This window comes from Sphaeramia orbicularis, chromosome 12 (genome assembly GCF_902148855.1).
Source record: "Sphaeramia orbicularis chromosome 12, fSphaOr1.1, whole genome shotgun sequence".
NCBI classification, from domain to species: domain Eukaryota; kingdom Metazoa; phylum Chordata; class Actinopteri; order Kurtiformes; family Apogonidae; genus Sphaeramia; species Sphaeramia orbicularis.
This window is the reverse complement of record NC_043968.1, coordinates 29574639-29590302: the sequence shown is the minus strand read 5'-3', so window position 1 is coordinate 29590302 and position 15664 is coordinate 29574639. Positions and strand designations below refer to the sequence as shown.

The window sequence follows — 15664 nt, the reverse complement described above, 5'->3', positions numbered from 1 at the left end:
AAAAATACGATGATGCAGATTTTGGGTTAAAATGTCCAGTATATATATATAATATATATATATATATATAATATATATATATATATATATATAATAAATTACTATAAACTCCTTGCAAAATTTCTGCAGCGTCAATGAAAAAATGGAGTGTTAGTTAACTTTTCTTTGCTATGACTCTTTCAGGCCAATCCACTGCAAAAGATGCACCAAAAAAATTTTTACTTCACAATAATAAAACACCTCATTTATTCATTTTTACATGGTTCAGAGCACAAAGTCCATCACTTTGGCCCTGATACGAGTGGGAAATCGAGCCTGGTTCAAGGTCATGTGGACAGGGTGGAGGTTTAAAGCAGCCCTTCTCTGGTGATATGAGGAGTGTAAACAGTGACAATGCATGAAGACAGGAGTTAACCACTAAAAACAGTGCATCTTCTTTGCTGAAAGTGTATTCATGAATCCTGCTGCGGCTGCAGTATTTCCTACCACAGCATGTTCTAGTTCTACCTTGCAAGCGTACGACTTAAACAGTTAAAGACTCTGCAACATCTGAAAGACCCTGAGTAGGTGGTTTCAGTTACAATATGTGACTTCTATGCTCTTATTTAATCCCTGAAATTCCCCCTTTACTGCAATAGATAAGATTATCTCAATTAGAGGTTAGGTCATGTTGTTTCAACTTTTTAGCTACTGCCATGGGTTTTGAGTGTAATAAATGTTATATAATATGAAATAAATAGAACCCAGATAACCTTCCAGCTAAATAAACCTGACGAAAAAATTATTACAGTTTAAAGGATGTGATTAAGATAAGACATTAAACAGCTTTCACCTTGTCCTCCGGTGCTGTCGCTTTGGCAGGTAATTCACTTTAATATTTCAGCCATTTATCTGACGCTCCCACCTCGATAGGTTTATCAGCTATTTTTAGTTTTGGATCCATTTGTTCCTTCTATATAATCTCATATTAAAGCTATACAAACGTCCAGAATTCAGCACTAAATCTCATCACCGGGCTGCGGAGCACGAGTGGGTGTTTTACATGTCTTTAGCCTCCTAAGTACATAATACGGGCAGCCTCTTTTTGCTGTGTGTATGTTAAAACTGAACCGGAAGAACCTGCACTGCTCCCCGCAGAGCACTGCTTCATTTGCTTTTCGTCTCTCCTTTCCTCTCCCCCTCCCCATCTTCTCACAGGACTCGTGAACTCTCTATAAACCCGCCGATTCCCTCCAGAACGCTGCTGTCTATCCAACATCAGTAGAACTAGAAATAAGACAAAAGAGTGAGAAAAAAAAAAAAACTGAAGAGACAATAAGGCAAAGAGAATAAAAGAGAGCGAAAGAGATAGAGATAGACAGAGACAGAGAGAGAAGCAGGCCAGATTGCGAAGGGTTGAATCAATGCAGCAGCTTGGTCTTTTTTTTCTCCCCTCTTTTTTTTTTTCTTTTTTTTTCTCTCTCTCTCAAATGATTCACAGTGGAAAGAAAAGGCCTATTCCTTGTCCTCAGTTGAACTCCACATCAGCTTCCTGTTAGAAAGGCAAGGAGGAAACACCCAGAGCAACACGCGCGTGCGCACACACACACAAACACACACAAATACACACAGAGGAAGGCCTTCACTAGTGGATTCTTCACTGCCAGAGAAATTAGGTCAAGCACTTAAATGCCCTGCACTGAGATGCGCAGAGATTTAAAACGTGTTTGGTGGGGACAGTAAAAGCAACAGACACGCATGCATGCTAATGCTTGTTGCACTTGCAAACACACTAACCACACTTTATACCATCAATTCATGGTTTGCCACATTAATAAAACCAATAAAAAACTCTGAAATTATTGTTGACAGACACCCTTTGCGCTTACGGTTAATACACCATCCATCCGTAAGGATTAAAACCTGATAACATGCCTCCGACACACAGAATAAAACAGAAATGTGCTTAAAAAGGTAAAGAAAGTACAGTATAAGTCCCCTGATAGATAAACTAAAACTAAAGCAGCTAGAATGCATGCATTCACAAAACGCCAGATGACCTGATTAGGGAGTGGCAGGAGTCTATGTGCGCCTCTCCAACAGTTCTGGACAGGAAGGGACAGCAGAGCACGCCACATTGCAGTATCAGCCGTGCACGCCGAACCCCCCCCACACACATACACACACACACACACACACACACATACAAACACACCACCACCACCTCACCGTCCCCACCGCCTCCCGCCCTCTGACCTGAAATGCCCTTAAAGAAACAACACACCACATCGCCATCACATCCAATCAACTATTCATAGAAGGGGTGGATTGCGCTCGGACTGATCTTGCCGTTTAAGGTTTCAATCAATTGCGTGAGATATGAGAGAGCAGGAGGGGGAGTGGGGACAGAGGATGAAGCTGTACCGAAAGCAAATGGAGAGAAAATTTGGGTGAATCCAAGCCTTTCTCGTCTACATCCTGGCATATGCCAATCTGGTGCTCAACAGGGCTCAGAGCTATAGGGTGGCAGGGGAAAAAAATCCAGACAATAATCTCGCCAACTTTCACTCCGCAGCCATGTGCTTTCTCCTGTCCCACTGACTCACACTGAAGAAATACTCCCAGTCCATTGTCCGAGAGCCACCTGTGTTTCTGCTCCATTTTTTCGAAGTCACAATGGCATTTTCCTGTTTACAGGGACTATGCTTTCTAAACATGCAATATGAGGGGCAATACTACATCACATTTGGAGAGCTTGTTCATGATTGAGAACTGTGGCTAAAAGGTCACACGGCCCCTGTATGACAGATCTGTTCCTCTTTCCAGTGTGAAAAAATAGAGATACGGAAAAGGACGAGAGCATGATAGAGGACATATAGAAGTTTCTGTCAGTCAGCATGGCTCTTTTCTTTGAAAAACTGCTGCCTAGCACTTTCCCTGACACTCCAGCATGAACAAAATTTTACCCACACCACTGTTAAAGCCTTGAGAGTACATACAAACAAAAAATAGCATGTTGTAAGATATGCAGGATGTCACAGATGAACAACCCCTCAAGAATAACAGAGAAATCAGGGTGTGAGTATGTGTTAAACTTTTGACTTAAGCCGAGTATAAGGAGCCAAAGTGTGCTGCACTACTGTGGGTGAAACCAGCCTCAAAGTTATCTTTGGCATGAACAATATCTGTGGCATGATCTGAGACAAGCTAGGTCTGAATGTTGCACATAATATGGCGGTATACTACAGGTGAAAATACGCAGTAAAGAAAGATGGAAAAAAAAAATAAAGGCTGAATTTTCATGTGGTGTAAACAGAAGTGTAATTTCACAGTATAGGAATCATTTAAACAAAAATAAATGCAATTATTCTTTAGTTAATACAGAAAGACGTATGCATGAATTGACTGGTTTTAGGAAAATTTGCATTTTTATCAAATTCTTTCATAGCCAAAACACAAAGAGATTTTGACCATAAAGTAAATGTTCTATAAACATATTTGGTCTGTTCTTAAATGCTTTATATACCTACAATACCTACATGTTCCTTTTTTTATCTACACAATACACTCCCTCAAACCCACAGTACAATACATTAAATAAACAGTCCTATTATCACATGCACACACTTTAACTCCTCAAACCTTTTTACTTTGATGCCTTTCAAAACATCTTTTGGTCTTCTACAGAAGCTCACAGTGCACCTGAGAAACAGGCAGGGAGCCCATCCAGGCCTTTTAACCATTAAAAATACATCCAGCTACTGCTGAGTTAACTCCTCTCAGATTTCAATGAATTAATTTCATCAAAAACTTCTCTGAGGGAAGCCACAGTGACACATGAGTGGAAACCGCACAGCTCTACCATATGTCCTCATGTCTTCCATACAGCTCTGCAGACGCAGCTTTATTAAATGCACATTGAAGTGAAATCCTACAAATTGCTCGGTCGGGAAGCGGGATGTTTTCCGGCGGACTGACGTGATGTGTCCGCTGCCTATCTGTGTTTGCATCGGGGACAACAAAGGGGAAGATTATGCCTTTCCGCCGAGGGAAACTAGGGCACGTACAGGCGACCTCTTTTCTTGTATTATGAGAGAGAATGTACAGTCTGGGCACAGAGTCACCGTCACCTAAAGCCAAAGACATGTTTAGGACTTGTTTTCACATTTAAGCCACCATTATGTGAGGCTGTTTCCATATGCGCTTTTGTTGTTTTGTTTTTAATCCAACTGTAAACTTACCCTGTGGATGCTTTAGTCAGAACCCTGTCCATATCCAGTGACACAACCAGTCAACACTGAATAAATCGCTAAATGCGTTACGCTCCAAAATACCACGTCGTTGTCATTATTGCGCTTTTTACGCACATGTTCAACCTGGAAAACTCGGCTCACGGAGACAAAGGGAACATTTCAGACTACGCACCGAAAGAGATGAAGTTCAAGTTGGAAATGCTCTCTCCCTGCGCCGTGTTCAACTCCAAGTCCGCGGGCTTTATATTTCCCAGACGGTGGCTGGTCTTCTTCTATTGTCTGGACGCAAAAAAAAAAAAAAAAAAAAAAAAAAAAAAAACACAAACGGCACAAAATAAAAGCGACAAAGCGGTAATATCGGCAGATTGGGAAGTGGTAAATGTCGTCGCATTTGTTGCGTTAGAAGACAGGCTTCAGGAGCTGCCACCAGGACACCGAAGAAGTGTGTGTTGCCCCCCCTGTGTGCGTGTGTGTCCGCGGCCATCCTGCTGGGTTCAGTGGGGACAGACGGGCTGCAGACTGCGCCGTGCGTCCTGCGCCGCCGATGAACCAGATGCGTCAGGTTCAGCTGAGGTGAAGCCCCGTTATACAACCAGCCCGGCTGTGCAGTCTGCACCACCGAGCTGCTTATTTAATGTCTGCGAAAAGGAGAGCAAAAAAAGAAAAGAAAAAGCAAATCACATTGGAATATGTGCAAAAGCGGGCTGTGTTGAGTTGATTATTAAAGGGTGCCTGCTTCACTCCCCCCTCCTGCCCCCACCTCGAGTCGAAAAATGCTTTTTTTTTTTTTTTTTTTTTTTTTTTTTTGAAGACTTATCTAATGTCTATGAAATATGCGTTTTTATTCATTTTATTTTTAATAATGTTCAACTACTATAGATAATCCACTAGTACTTCGGTATTACAAACTGCAACGTAATGAAATAGTAAAGTAATAATAAAATATTTTAAAGAGTGAAGCATGTGAATTGCCTTTTAAGATACCTTCTATGTAATTTTTTTATTTTATTTTAAGTATTTATTTATTTATTTATTTATTTATTTATTTATTTACTAACAACAGTATTTTTCGACATAAAAACAGCCAATTCATTTTTGCACACCTACTAAAGTCATGTAAAAAATAAATTATCAATCATGGAGAGCTTTAACTGCGTTTCTATCACATTGCGACACAGTAACAGTAAAAAACACATTTAAACTTATTTCTCGGGCTACCTACGGGTTTTTCTTCGTAGCTCATTAATTTATTCTCACTTGTGATGCAAAAATATACATTTTACACACCTGTCTGCCTGCGTTAATGAGCTTGATTCAGTTTCTCCCAATTAGAAGTTGGAGGATGCGCAGTCGTAGCCCCTCAGGTGACATATAGACAAGCCCAGACTTGTTGAGTCGTCCGATTGGCCTCACATACACCTTATTGATTAATCAACTGGATATTACTGTGGAGATGCAACCAACCCGTCAGTCCGAAGGTTAACAGGAAAAAAAAAAGTCCCCTAGTATAAAACACCTCCGACACTAGGGACAACAACTCAGAGGTAATCCTCTGAACATACAGGACTAAAGAACATGGAACTTTAATACACACACACACACACACACACAAAATACAGCATTTTTATTCCAACAGAAAAGTCTAGACTTTTTATATGATTTTTTTTTTTTTTTTTCAACAAAGGAATACGAATTAGTAGAGTATGTTTTTGAAGCATTATTAAGAAAATCAGATAGATAGATAGATAGATAGATAGATAGATAGATAGATAGATAGATAGATAGATAATAACACAGACACATAATGAAATGTTCAACCTCGTAGACCCCTGTAGAGTCACTATTTAAAAATGCAGACAGCTGAAACAGATAAATAAAGAGCTTTGAAGGCATGTATAACAAGTAACTTCTAACATTGAGTCTTTGTGTATGTTTATGAAAGCACTCCTTTAATAAGAAATTATGTAATGTAAATGTAGTGACTGATTAAAAAAATAAATAAATAGATTAATTAATTAATTAATTAATTTTAAATATATATATATATATATATATATATATATATATATATATATATATATATATATATATATATATATGTATATATATGTGAATTTAGTAATTTATTAAACCCCTCTATGGTTATTTTAAGTTCAGAAAACTTTCAAATAAAGTTGGCCTTCAGTCATTAAAGGCAACTTATTTTTGTTGTAATATTCCCATTTAAACACATACAGGATTTTAACTGGTCACAATAATCTCCAAAAGAAACTAAATATATTGAAAGTGTGATTACACTAAATAAAAAATTCTCTCTTGTTCGGTTGGGTGCACAGTGTGTTTTTTGTCATTGCTCCTGCTCAAATTACTTGTTGTGAGCTGCTTTGTGTATGAGCAGCAGCACCAGACAAACGTTAACCATAGACAACTGAGGCTCATGTATGGAGAGATGATCAGTATTGACCAGTGGTAATACAGGTGCACTCGGTGACTGTGCTTTGTGTACAGTAAGTCCATAACCATCAGCATAGAGACACTGTAGGATTAAGCAAGTGTGTGTGTTCCTACAGCTCGGCTGGGCTGAGCATGTATAGGTCAGGGATTAGAGGGTGACACAAGTTCACACTGATGAACGTTTTCCTCATTTGACTTTAGACAAATACACACACTGACCCATTATTTTAACATCCAAAATATTTTAAAAACAAAACAGAAAAGAATATTAACACTTATTACAATATCAGTGTTGCACTGGGGTAAAAAAGAAAAGACAAACTCAACACACATTGTCCATTTTAACAGTCAAAATTTAAATGTTATTAATTCTTAATAAATGTCTCAAAATAAATGTAACATTACTATCACCATGTCATTAATAATAGGTTTTCTAATTTTTGCATTTATATTGAACATTAATGTATTCACATTTGAATTTGCATTATTACAAATATATTTTCAAAATTACATATAATAATTGTATTTTACTGCATTTCGAGATATATATTAACTTTGTGCAAATAGTGATGTATACTGATCTCACACTGAAGGATGGAGTCTTAAAGTGGATTAAGCTTCTTGTTTTTTTAGTTTTCATTTGGTTTCTTTTATTTTAGTTCTTTAACGCAGCATTTTTAATACTGTTGATTTTATGATGATTTTGTATGTATGATTTTAAGTTATGTTTCACATGTGCATTGATTTTATTTTTGATATTTGTAAATTATACTGAAAAAATAGGGCAGCAGACAATATATTGTACACTCCTTTGTTATTTGCAGACAGAACTGCATACTTATATATATATATATATATATATATATATATATATATATATATATATATATACATACGTACACACACTTTTTAAAGGATTAAGGTGAATATTATAATATTATACATTTTAAGGTTGTTACCTGGGGTCAATGTTACACTGGAAAATGAAAGTCCCATTGATGGATGTAAATGTAGTATTAAATACATCCAAAACCTTACATCTGGACTTGAGCACTTATCACTCATCAATCTTTTATTTTATGCTAGTTGTACATAAATGCACCCAAATCAGTTAAGAAAAAATATTCGTAATGCGCCATAAGCTTATTAGAGTTTTTTATATAATCGGAGAGGAGAGGAGAGGACACCATGTTGTGGAGGTGGCTAGGGCGTTCCATTTGGCACTGCTAATTTGCAATCAGACCAGATCTTTGAGCTCTTTCTTACCATGTCTCCAGACAGTGTGGATGGCAGCTGAGACAAAGCTAGCATTCTCTGCCACCCAAGGCCCTGCTTAGTTTTATTTCAGGCCACTGCTCTCAGACATAGACCATTTTGCATGGAGCACCAAAAGACTGCAGCTAGAGAGGAGGAAGGAGCAAGTTTGGGGAGGAAGAAGAGGCAAAGCGAGGAGGTGGGATAGGGGAGGTGTGGAAAAAGTGGGCGGAGACCAAGGGAAGGCAAGGGCCAAACTGCTCTCACTCCCTCATCGCCTAAGCCCCTCGCTTCTTCCTCTTCTTGATGGTACCCATCCTGATCCTCACAAACTTGCTGCAGTGCAGTGCCACGCCCCACCGAGCCCCATGAAAAGACATGATCAGTGAAATCACTCAGACCTGATAACCCGGGTCACTCACCTTTTCTCCTTCACGATCTTAACTAGTTAGATGAAAAGAAGATTAGTTCTGTACACGTATGTATTCTATATGCCCCTAATACATGAAGATGGATAAACTCTGAAGCAGGACTTAGCTACTGCAGTGCATGTACCTGGAGGCAGCCCATCCACATCTAACCTCAGAGCTCTTATTTGCACACCTCACTCTATGCAGTTGGAATGCACTCAATACTTTTTTTTATTAAACTTTTGTTTAGACAGTGTAGGTTGGCTGAGCATGCGTGTTTTCATGGAACTATCTCTATATAATTAAAAAGTGGGGAAGAAAAGCTTTATCCAGGGCATACTGAGGAGAGTATGTCCTTAAAGGTTTGTACATTCAGCGTAGCATCTAATTTAATAGTTATGAAATACGGCATCAATTCCAAGGGTGCAAGCATGTATACAGCACTATCCAAGCGTGTGTGTGTGTGCGCACACCTGTGTAGGCGTTATCAGCAGTCCAGTGATTGTACAGTATGTTATGGCTTGGTTGCCACAGGTAACAGGTCAATGATTACCCAGAGGGCCAAGGGTGTCCTTAAGCTTAGGTCAGAGCCACTTCCCCATGAGAGAGGACAACAACAGTAGGCTGCAGCTGCCGTCTGTAACTCTAGGCCTGTGCACTTATCAAAGTCTTATCTTGTGTCCAAAGCTGCACTGTGGTCACATTGTGTGTGAGGGCTGTGTGGGTACACATCAGGAGCTGACAACATAGTTTATAAGAACAAGATCCATTTTTTTCTACCGGTCACCCTGAGTCAATGAGTCAAATACTGGACCGTTGGTCTTAGAACACATCAGTAATGCTTAAAAGCAGTCCAAAAAGTACCACTGACAAAAACACTAAGGGGGAAAAACTGCCTCAGTCCTCTTCTGGTTTGGTCTGATTCCCACAGGTTGTCTCACTTATTAGCTGCTTTCCTGCATTGGCCAAAGAGTACAATCCCTCTCAGTCTCTCTCAAACACATGACAATGCCAGGAATGGCTGCATTTGTGCAGTACAACCATTAGGCAACATCCGACTGCCTAATTCATTCAATTTCTCCCTCTGCCATGCCAGCACAATTGGCCTGAAAGGCTGCAGGTGGGGGGCAAAGGAGGCTGGGAAGCTTGTTGCTGCAATGCAAGCAAGTTAAAGTTGGTCGCACAGTTTAAACAGTTACAAGTCGGATGGGTTAAAGCACTGGATGCAAAGTGGATCGTTGGGAAAATTGTGTCCTTGAGGCGATCCCAGCAGGGCTCAGCGGTCACCCAGACCCCCCACTTTGAGCTTGACACTGACTATATCTTTAGCACTGAACAGTACAAATTACTGGATCATATGGCTCTACTTTCTCCCCTCTTCAATCCCTTTCTCTTTCTCAATTTCTTTTTCTCTGGATGACCACAAACAGCCATTGTCACTGCAGACCATGAGAACAATTGGGTTCTTATGCTGTGGCTGGTCAGGGGATGGGAGGGTAAACTTCTGCAATGACTGCACTAAGTAAATTATAGCCCCAATGGCCTGTGTGGTTTGGAGAGGCTACACTTTGTGAGAGATCCATGCATCTAAAATCACCAGTTCAGCACATTTGTTGCCTTTACACTGTAAAATGAGGGCAGCGCTGCAAATGTATAACTCGATTTCACATCCATACAAACATTTTCTCTAAAAGGGTAGCACTGTTAAGCAGCATCAACATCTTGTTTTGAAAAGCACTCCTAATTTCAAAACTATACCGAGACACATCTGATGAAAACTCGATAATTGTGTGGCTGTGGGGCAAAGGAGGATTGCCACAGTCCTGTTTCCTCTCTCCCTCCCTTTACTCTCCCCTTTCCTCTCTCTGGTCGAAGCTCCGCCTGTCCACTGTCCTCCCGCGCTATAATCGCTCCACCCTCCCGCCCTATCCCCTTTCTTCATGACATCATCTGCACATCTGTCGTCCCCACAGGGTGCTAGTGACACAGACAGGCCACAAAATTAGTAGAGCTCCCTCTCTCCCTTTTTGTCACCATCATTTTTTTATTTTTTTAGTCTCTCGGCTTCTTGGTGTTAATCTTTCCCTCCTTGCACCCCTCTCTGCTTTCTTCTCTCCCTGTGTTTTCTTTCTTTGGCTTAACACCTTCTTCTAGTCCTTTTTCACCACTGCAGCATGTCCTGTAAATAATATGGTTGGATACTACATTACATTCTGCTGTTTCCTATGATTGCGGCACGTACATTCGAGCAGACAGGAAATAACCATTAAGCTAAATGATCCATGGGACTGACCCCAGCTTTGACCCATGTGATTGTGTGCAAACTCAATCAGCAAGGTCAGCACTAACATTATGCGACTCATACAGATTTTTTTTTATCATTATTTTTGTTTTTTACTTTTTGTGATTTGAGCTATTAGTGCCTGCTAAAACCGATTAAGAAGTTGTGGTTAAATCAATTTGTGTGTTTTTTTTTTCTCTATGCTGTGTGTGAGTATGGACGAGGAGGAGAGAGTGGGAGTGATTTTTTTGGTATATTTCAACATTAAGGCCCAACTCATTATGAGCCAAGAATTTACAAAAGAATAGAAAGTTACAGAAGTGTAACACACACTTGATTCTCAAAGCCCCAATGCAATATTTATTCTCATATGATTGATTAACAGATCAAATAATCAGGTTAAACTGAACCAAACCAGCTACACTGAAACTACAATCTTTGCTGATGTGAAAGAACAATTACAATCAATTCCAGAATTATCTAAGTTTTGGGTTTTTTTTTGTTTTTTTTACGTATCATGTTAATTTTTTTCCTCTATATCTTACAGTCTAACATTACTGACATAACAGCTCTTAACCATTTGCTCTGCATGTGTAATTCTGAGGGGGAAAAAAATAATACTAAATATTAAGGCTTTCACTTTTATTTTTATTTTTATTTTTTTTGGTCTTATAAAAAAAAAAAAAAAAATCAAACTGTCACAAGATAAATAGTTTCATGATACTGGCAAAGAATGCAGCACATTTTTAATTGAACCTTTATTTTACTTGGAAGTCCCTTGAGATTGGATCTCTTTTGAGAGGGAGGCTGATGACATGAAGTGAGATGAGATGAAGTGTGAATCACCCGTTTAAAGATATTCTAAAATGTTTATTATTATTATTGCTCATGTGGCTTTAAAATATCGATCAGTTAGTCCAATTTTATGAGAAAGAGAATATAGCTGAATAAGAAAATATGGTAAATGTAAGTAGATTAGATTGATCAGTGTTAATTAGACATGTTGAGGAGACGTAAATGGATCTAATGGATGTGGAATTTCATTGTCAGTTACGAATAATTGTCTCATGCTTCTACCTTTCAGTAAAAACACTCACAGCTTTTTAAATGTAAGTCAGTAGGTAAATGGGCATTGCCAGTTCCACATTTGATATCCTGCATTTACTTTGGACCACAATTAAACCAGATGGTGGTGTTATTAATATGTTAATGTTGTTCATAAAGTTTATATATTTAAGATTTCTAACTGGGGATTAGGGAAATAATCACCATCCGATATGACATTCAGCAAAAACCTAAACATTCTTAGATAAAAATTCCACGGTCCAAGCTTACGTGTACGAATGTGACAGTTGAATTTTGTAACTTTAATGATAGGAAGCAAGATGGTGGAACTAGTGGCGTGGTGGTAGGATCAACAGGATGTTGTACAGATCTGACTCCTGTACTTTGAAACACAGGAGTAAAGAGCCCCCTTGAGGATCTTAAAATTACTCACTTTATACTTTACTACTGTGTCTAAACTGCTGAGATGCAATAATGTTTAACTCACCTCAGGCTGCAGAGTAAATATTTTATCCAGACATGTGCAGAATCTGGAATCAAGACAAAAGGAGGAAAGGAAAACCAGGAACATTTGCTGTTGGTTCACATTTTAACTATTTAATACTGAACTCTAGAAATGAAATGTGTAACATCTATAAACCGATTTAAGATATTATGTTTGTTTTTGAGGTTTTTTAATTGTTGCAATAATGGATGTTCCGGCTTCTTTTGTAATGCCGTGCAAGACAAAGTTGGTGTGAAGGGACATCTTGACCCAAACTAGAGAGGACTGAACTGAATTGACCTTTTCTTGTGCTTTGTCTCCCTCTGCAGTTAGAGCAGAGTATGAACACATAACTGGGCTTCTCAGAGAACAAAGCATGACAAAGGGAATAGTGCAGAAGGCTGATTCTATTCTATTCAGACTGGAGTTGCATGCAAACTAAACTTAAGCCAAACAGTCAGTAACTGCAAGTGCTAATTTTACTCATAAGGAGCAGCTATTATGGTTATTGTACTACTCTTAATTGAAATTTGCACATGTTTAGGTCTAGATAGCATATAATTGGAAAATGTGACGTCAGGACAACCAGTGCATTTATCACACAGATTTGGGATTTAGCTGATTAATTACAATCAGAATGATGAGCAGTAGCTTCAGTTTGTCTGCCTGAAAGTGCTGTAATACCTGTTGCTACAAGACATGCATATGAAATCAGCAGGTCTTTGAACCGTGTTAGTGTCATTACTCAGGGTTTTGTTTCCAAACGCCTCTCTGGTGACATCGTGCATCTATTTCCCCAACATCTGCAACATGTTTACAGCTCCAAATCTGTACTTCTACACCAAAAACATAAATCGTGCTTACATAAAAGGAATCATTTTTGGAGACATTTATGTGCCTCGTGGCATTGTTAAAAATATGGTGCTCCCTCCCTTCATCTGCTTTCAAAAAGGTTCAAGATGCTGCAGCGACAATAATTGCTCAGAAGTGGAATTGCGTTGTTGTTCCTCAACATGGAAACAATTTCCCGTGTCAGCTTTTCGTGTTTCAGGGATGCTCTGAATAGTGTAAATTAAATTTGATTACAAAGTAGTTTCTTTTAGCTGTATCATAAATACTATCTTGATGCTAACCCCTGGGGTAGTTTTGTTTTTGATCTGTAACACTTTATAATCCCTCCACAGTGGAAGAGGGAAATATTTATTTCCCCAACCACACTCAGATTTCTTCTGCATTCCAGCATGAATTTTACCCCATTAAACATATAAGCACCATGTGTTTGTCTTACCATATTACAATCTAAACAATGCCTCTGACATTGCGGTAAAGCTTGAAGGCTGCATGTAGCTACGTGCCAACACTGTGCATAGGCACTTGTCTGACCTAAACAAATTAAACCCATCAGGATGTCTTAGTGGATGAAAGGCACACACATGAAGGAACTATAAAATGACAAATGAGACACCAAAGGCCTGAAAAACAAAACTATCAGAACACATAAATGCACACCAGAGAGGTCTGAACTTCATATTCTAAGTGTATTCACTTGTCTCCTGTATGTGCCATCGAAACATCTGAGCCAGCGTGAGATGATACTGAGATGTTTTTCTTTAAAACAGAAAAAACAAAAAAAAAAGATTAACAAACTGAAGAAGTTATATCTCCATCTCTGTTATCTGTAGCTTTTCTCTTGTAGTTAGTTCAGTCTACTGGTTTGCCGTTACCAGTTTTTGCTTTATTAAACAGTGTAACTGTGTGTGGTGGCTGTCAGCAGTGCACTGGATCTTGTTGGGTGTTGAAGGTTTTCCTCAGACGAGAGTGAATTTTGTGTTTTATTATTATTATTTATTGTTACTCTTTGAAGTCTTTATTTTACTCAGACTGAAAGTTAAATTACCTTTCAGAGATCAAACAATGAGCATAAAACTATCGTCTGTGCTTTAAATGAATATAATATGTTAGTTGGTTAGTTAAGTTTTATTTCAAGCACATAAAGTCATCAGATAACAAAGAACAATATGACATGGACAAAAAAAAATTTGCCGTGTGAAAAAAAGTGGGAAGAAGTATAACTTATAGACTCCCACCCACTTTTTACAAACTAATAATTACATTGATTCCGCTTCATTTGCTTGGGTAACACACTTATTTCTTTTTTTTTTTTTTTTTTTTTTTTTTTTTTTTTTACATTTTTACAATAACACAAATCCAGGCAAACCATTCACATACACTTTTTTAGTCACCTCACACCCAATCAGATTTACACAATCAACCTTTTTTAATACAAACTATAATATTTATATGCACTTTAATTATTTACTACAAATACTATTATAAATAAATGTGATAATATCTCCTAATCATGACAGTCTGTGTTAATTAGTTAATTACAAATAGGTAATACTATATACTATATGAATTGCTAGCCATTTGTATAAAATAATTTTGTTGGAGCAGTAATGTCATATTCCAAAAATATTTCAGAGTGAATATAATTGTTTTAAATCATCATGTTTGACATCTTTCATGTCTCACTGATGCTGTAAACACAAAGGTCACTTATGACCAATGATCGACTAAAATTGTTTATTTGACAACCAGGGACAAGATAAGCCTCAAAACCTACAGAGCCATAAGAAGACAGCATTATTCATCTGAACATTTTAGGCTTCCATCCAGAATGAGGCCCTGCTGTGACACTGCTCCATTCTCTCCCTGCCTGTCTCCACTCCTGTCACTCACCATCACAATATACTGAAACCCTGTCCAGATCTGTCCTGATAATATGCTATCAAATCCCTTTTTCTCAGTCAGAACTTTGACATCTGCTCCAGCACTTGTAGTTTTACAACTGTCTGTCATCACTGATTTGATGTCATGTTCAGCGGCGAAAGAAGAATTTTCGGTGTAGACCCAAAACCTCCCATGTCTCCCTCCTCACCTCATCTTCAGCACAGAAATATGAAAAGAAACAGAGATCACTGTGTGAGCGCCAAGACAGTGAGTGCACGCTGCTTAAGTGCTATCTTGGCTTTGGAAATTGTGGTCAGGAGGATTATTTGGACAGAAAGGCAGTGGGAGAGGGAGTGACAGAGAAAAGCATGCAGCAGACTCACACACATATACAGGTTTGGCCTCTGCTGACCACGTGCCAGAGACATTATCTGTGAGTTGTCCACTGGAATGGCAGCACAAGTGGAGTTCAAGCGTCATCCTGACTGCAACAGCCAAGATGATCATATTTAATGGCAAAGCTGCCTCTCATGGTTTACAGTAGTGTATGTGTGACTGGAGCTATGGTTGAACAGTCTGAATGGGCATGAGGATTTGGCCCATCTTATAACAGCCAAGAATGAAAGGTATTCTATTCTTTCTTATTCCAAATCACTGCTATCTCTCAAAATGCTTTGCTGGCAGCTGCTGAGAATTTAAATTAAAAGGTTCAGTTCCACAATACTGCCCTCAATAATAATTCTCTCAGAGA

At 38.6% G+C, this 15664-nt stretch overlaps 1 long non-coding RNA gene across 2 annotated transcripts in view; it reads right to left on the bottom strand.

Moving 5' to 3' along the window:
* LOC115430220 (uncharacterized) overlaps positions 1 to 4799 on the bottom strand; it is a 32219-nt gene extending 27420 nt beyond the window's left edge. For both annotated transcript variants that reach the window (XR_003936901.1, XR_003936902.1), the window contains exon 1: positions 4405 to 4799. This is a non-coding gene — a long non-coding RNA (uncharacterized LOC115430220). The remainder of the gene's footprint in view (positions 1 to 4404) is intronic.
* Positions 4800 to 15664: the final 10865 nt, after the last annotated feature.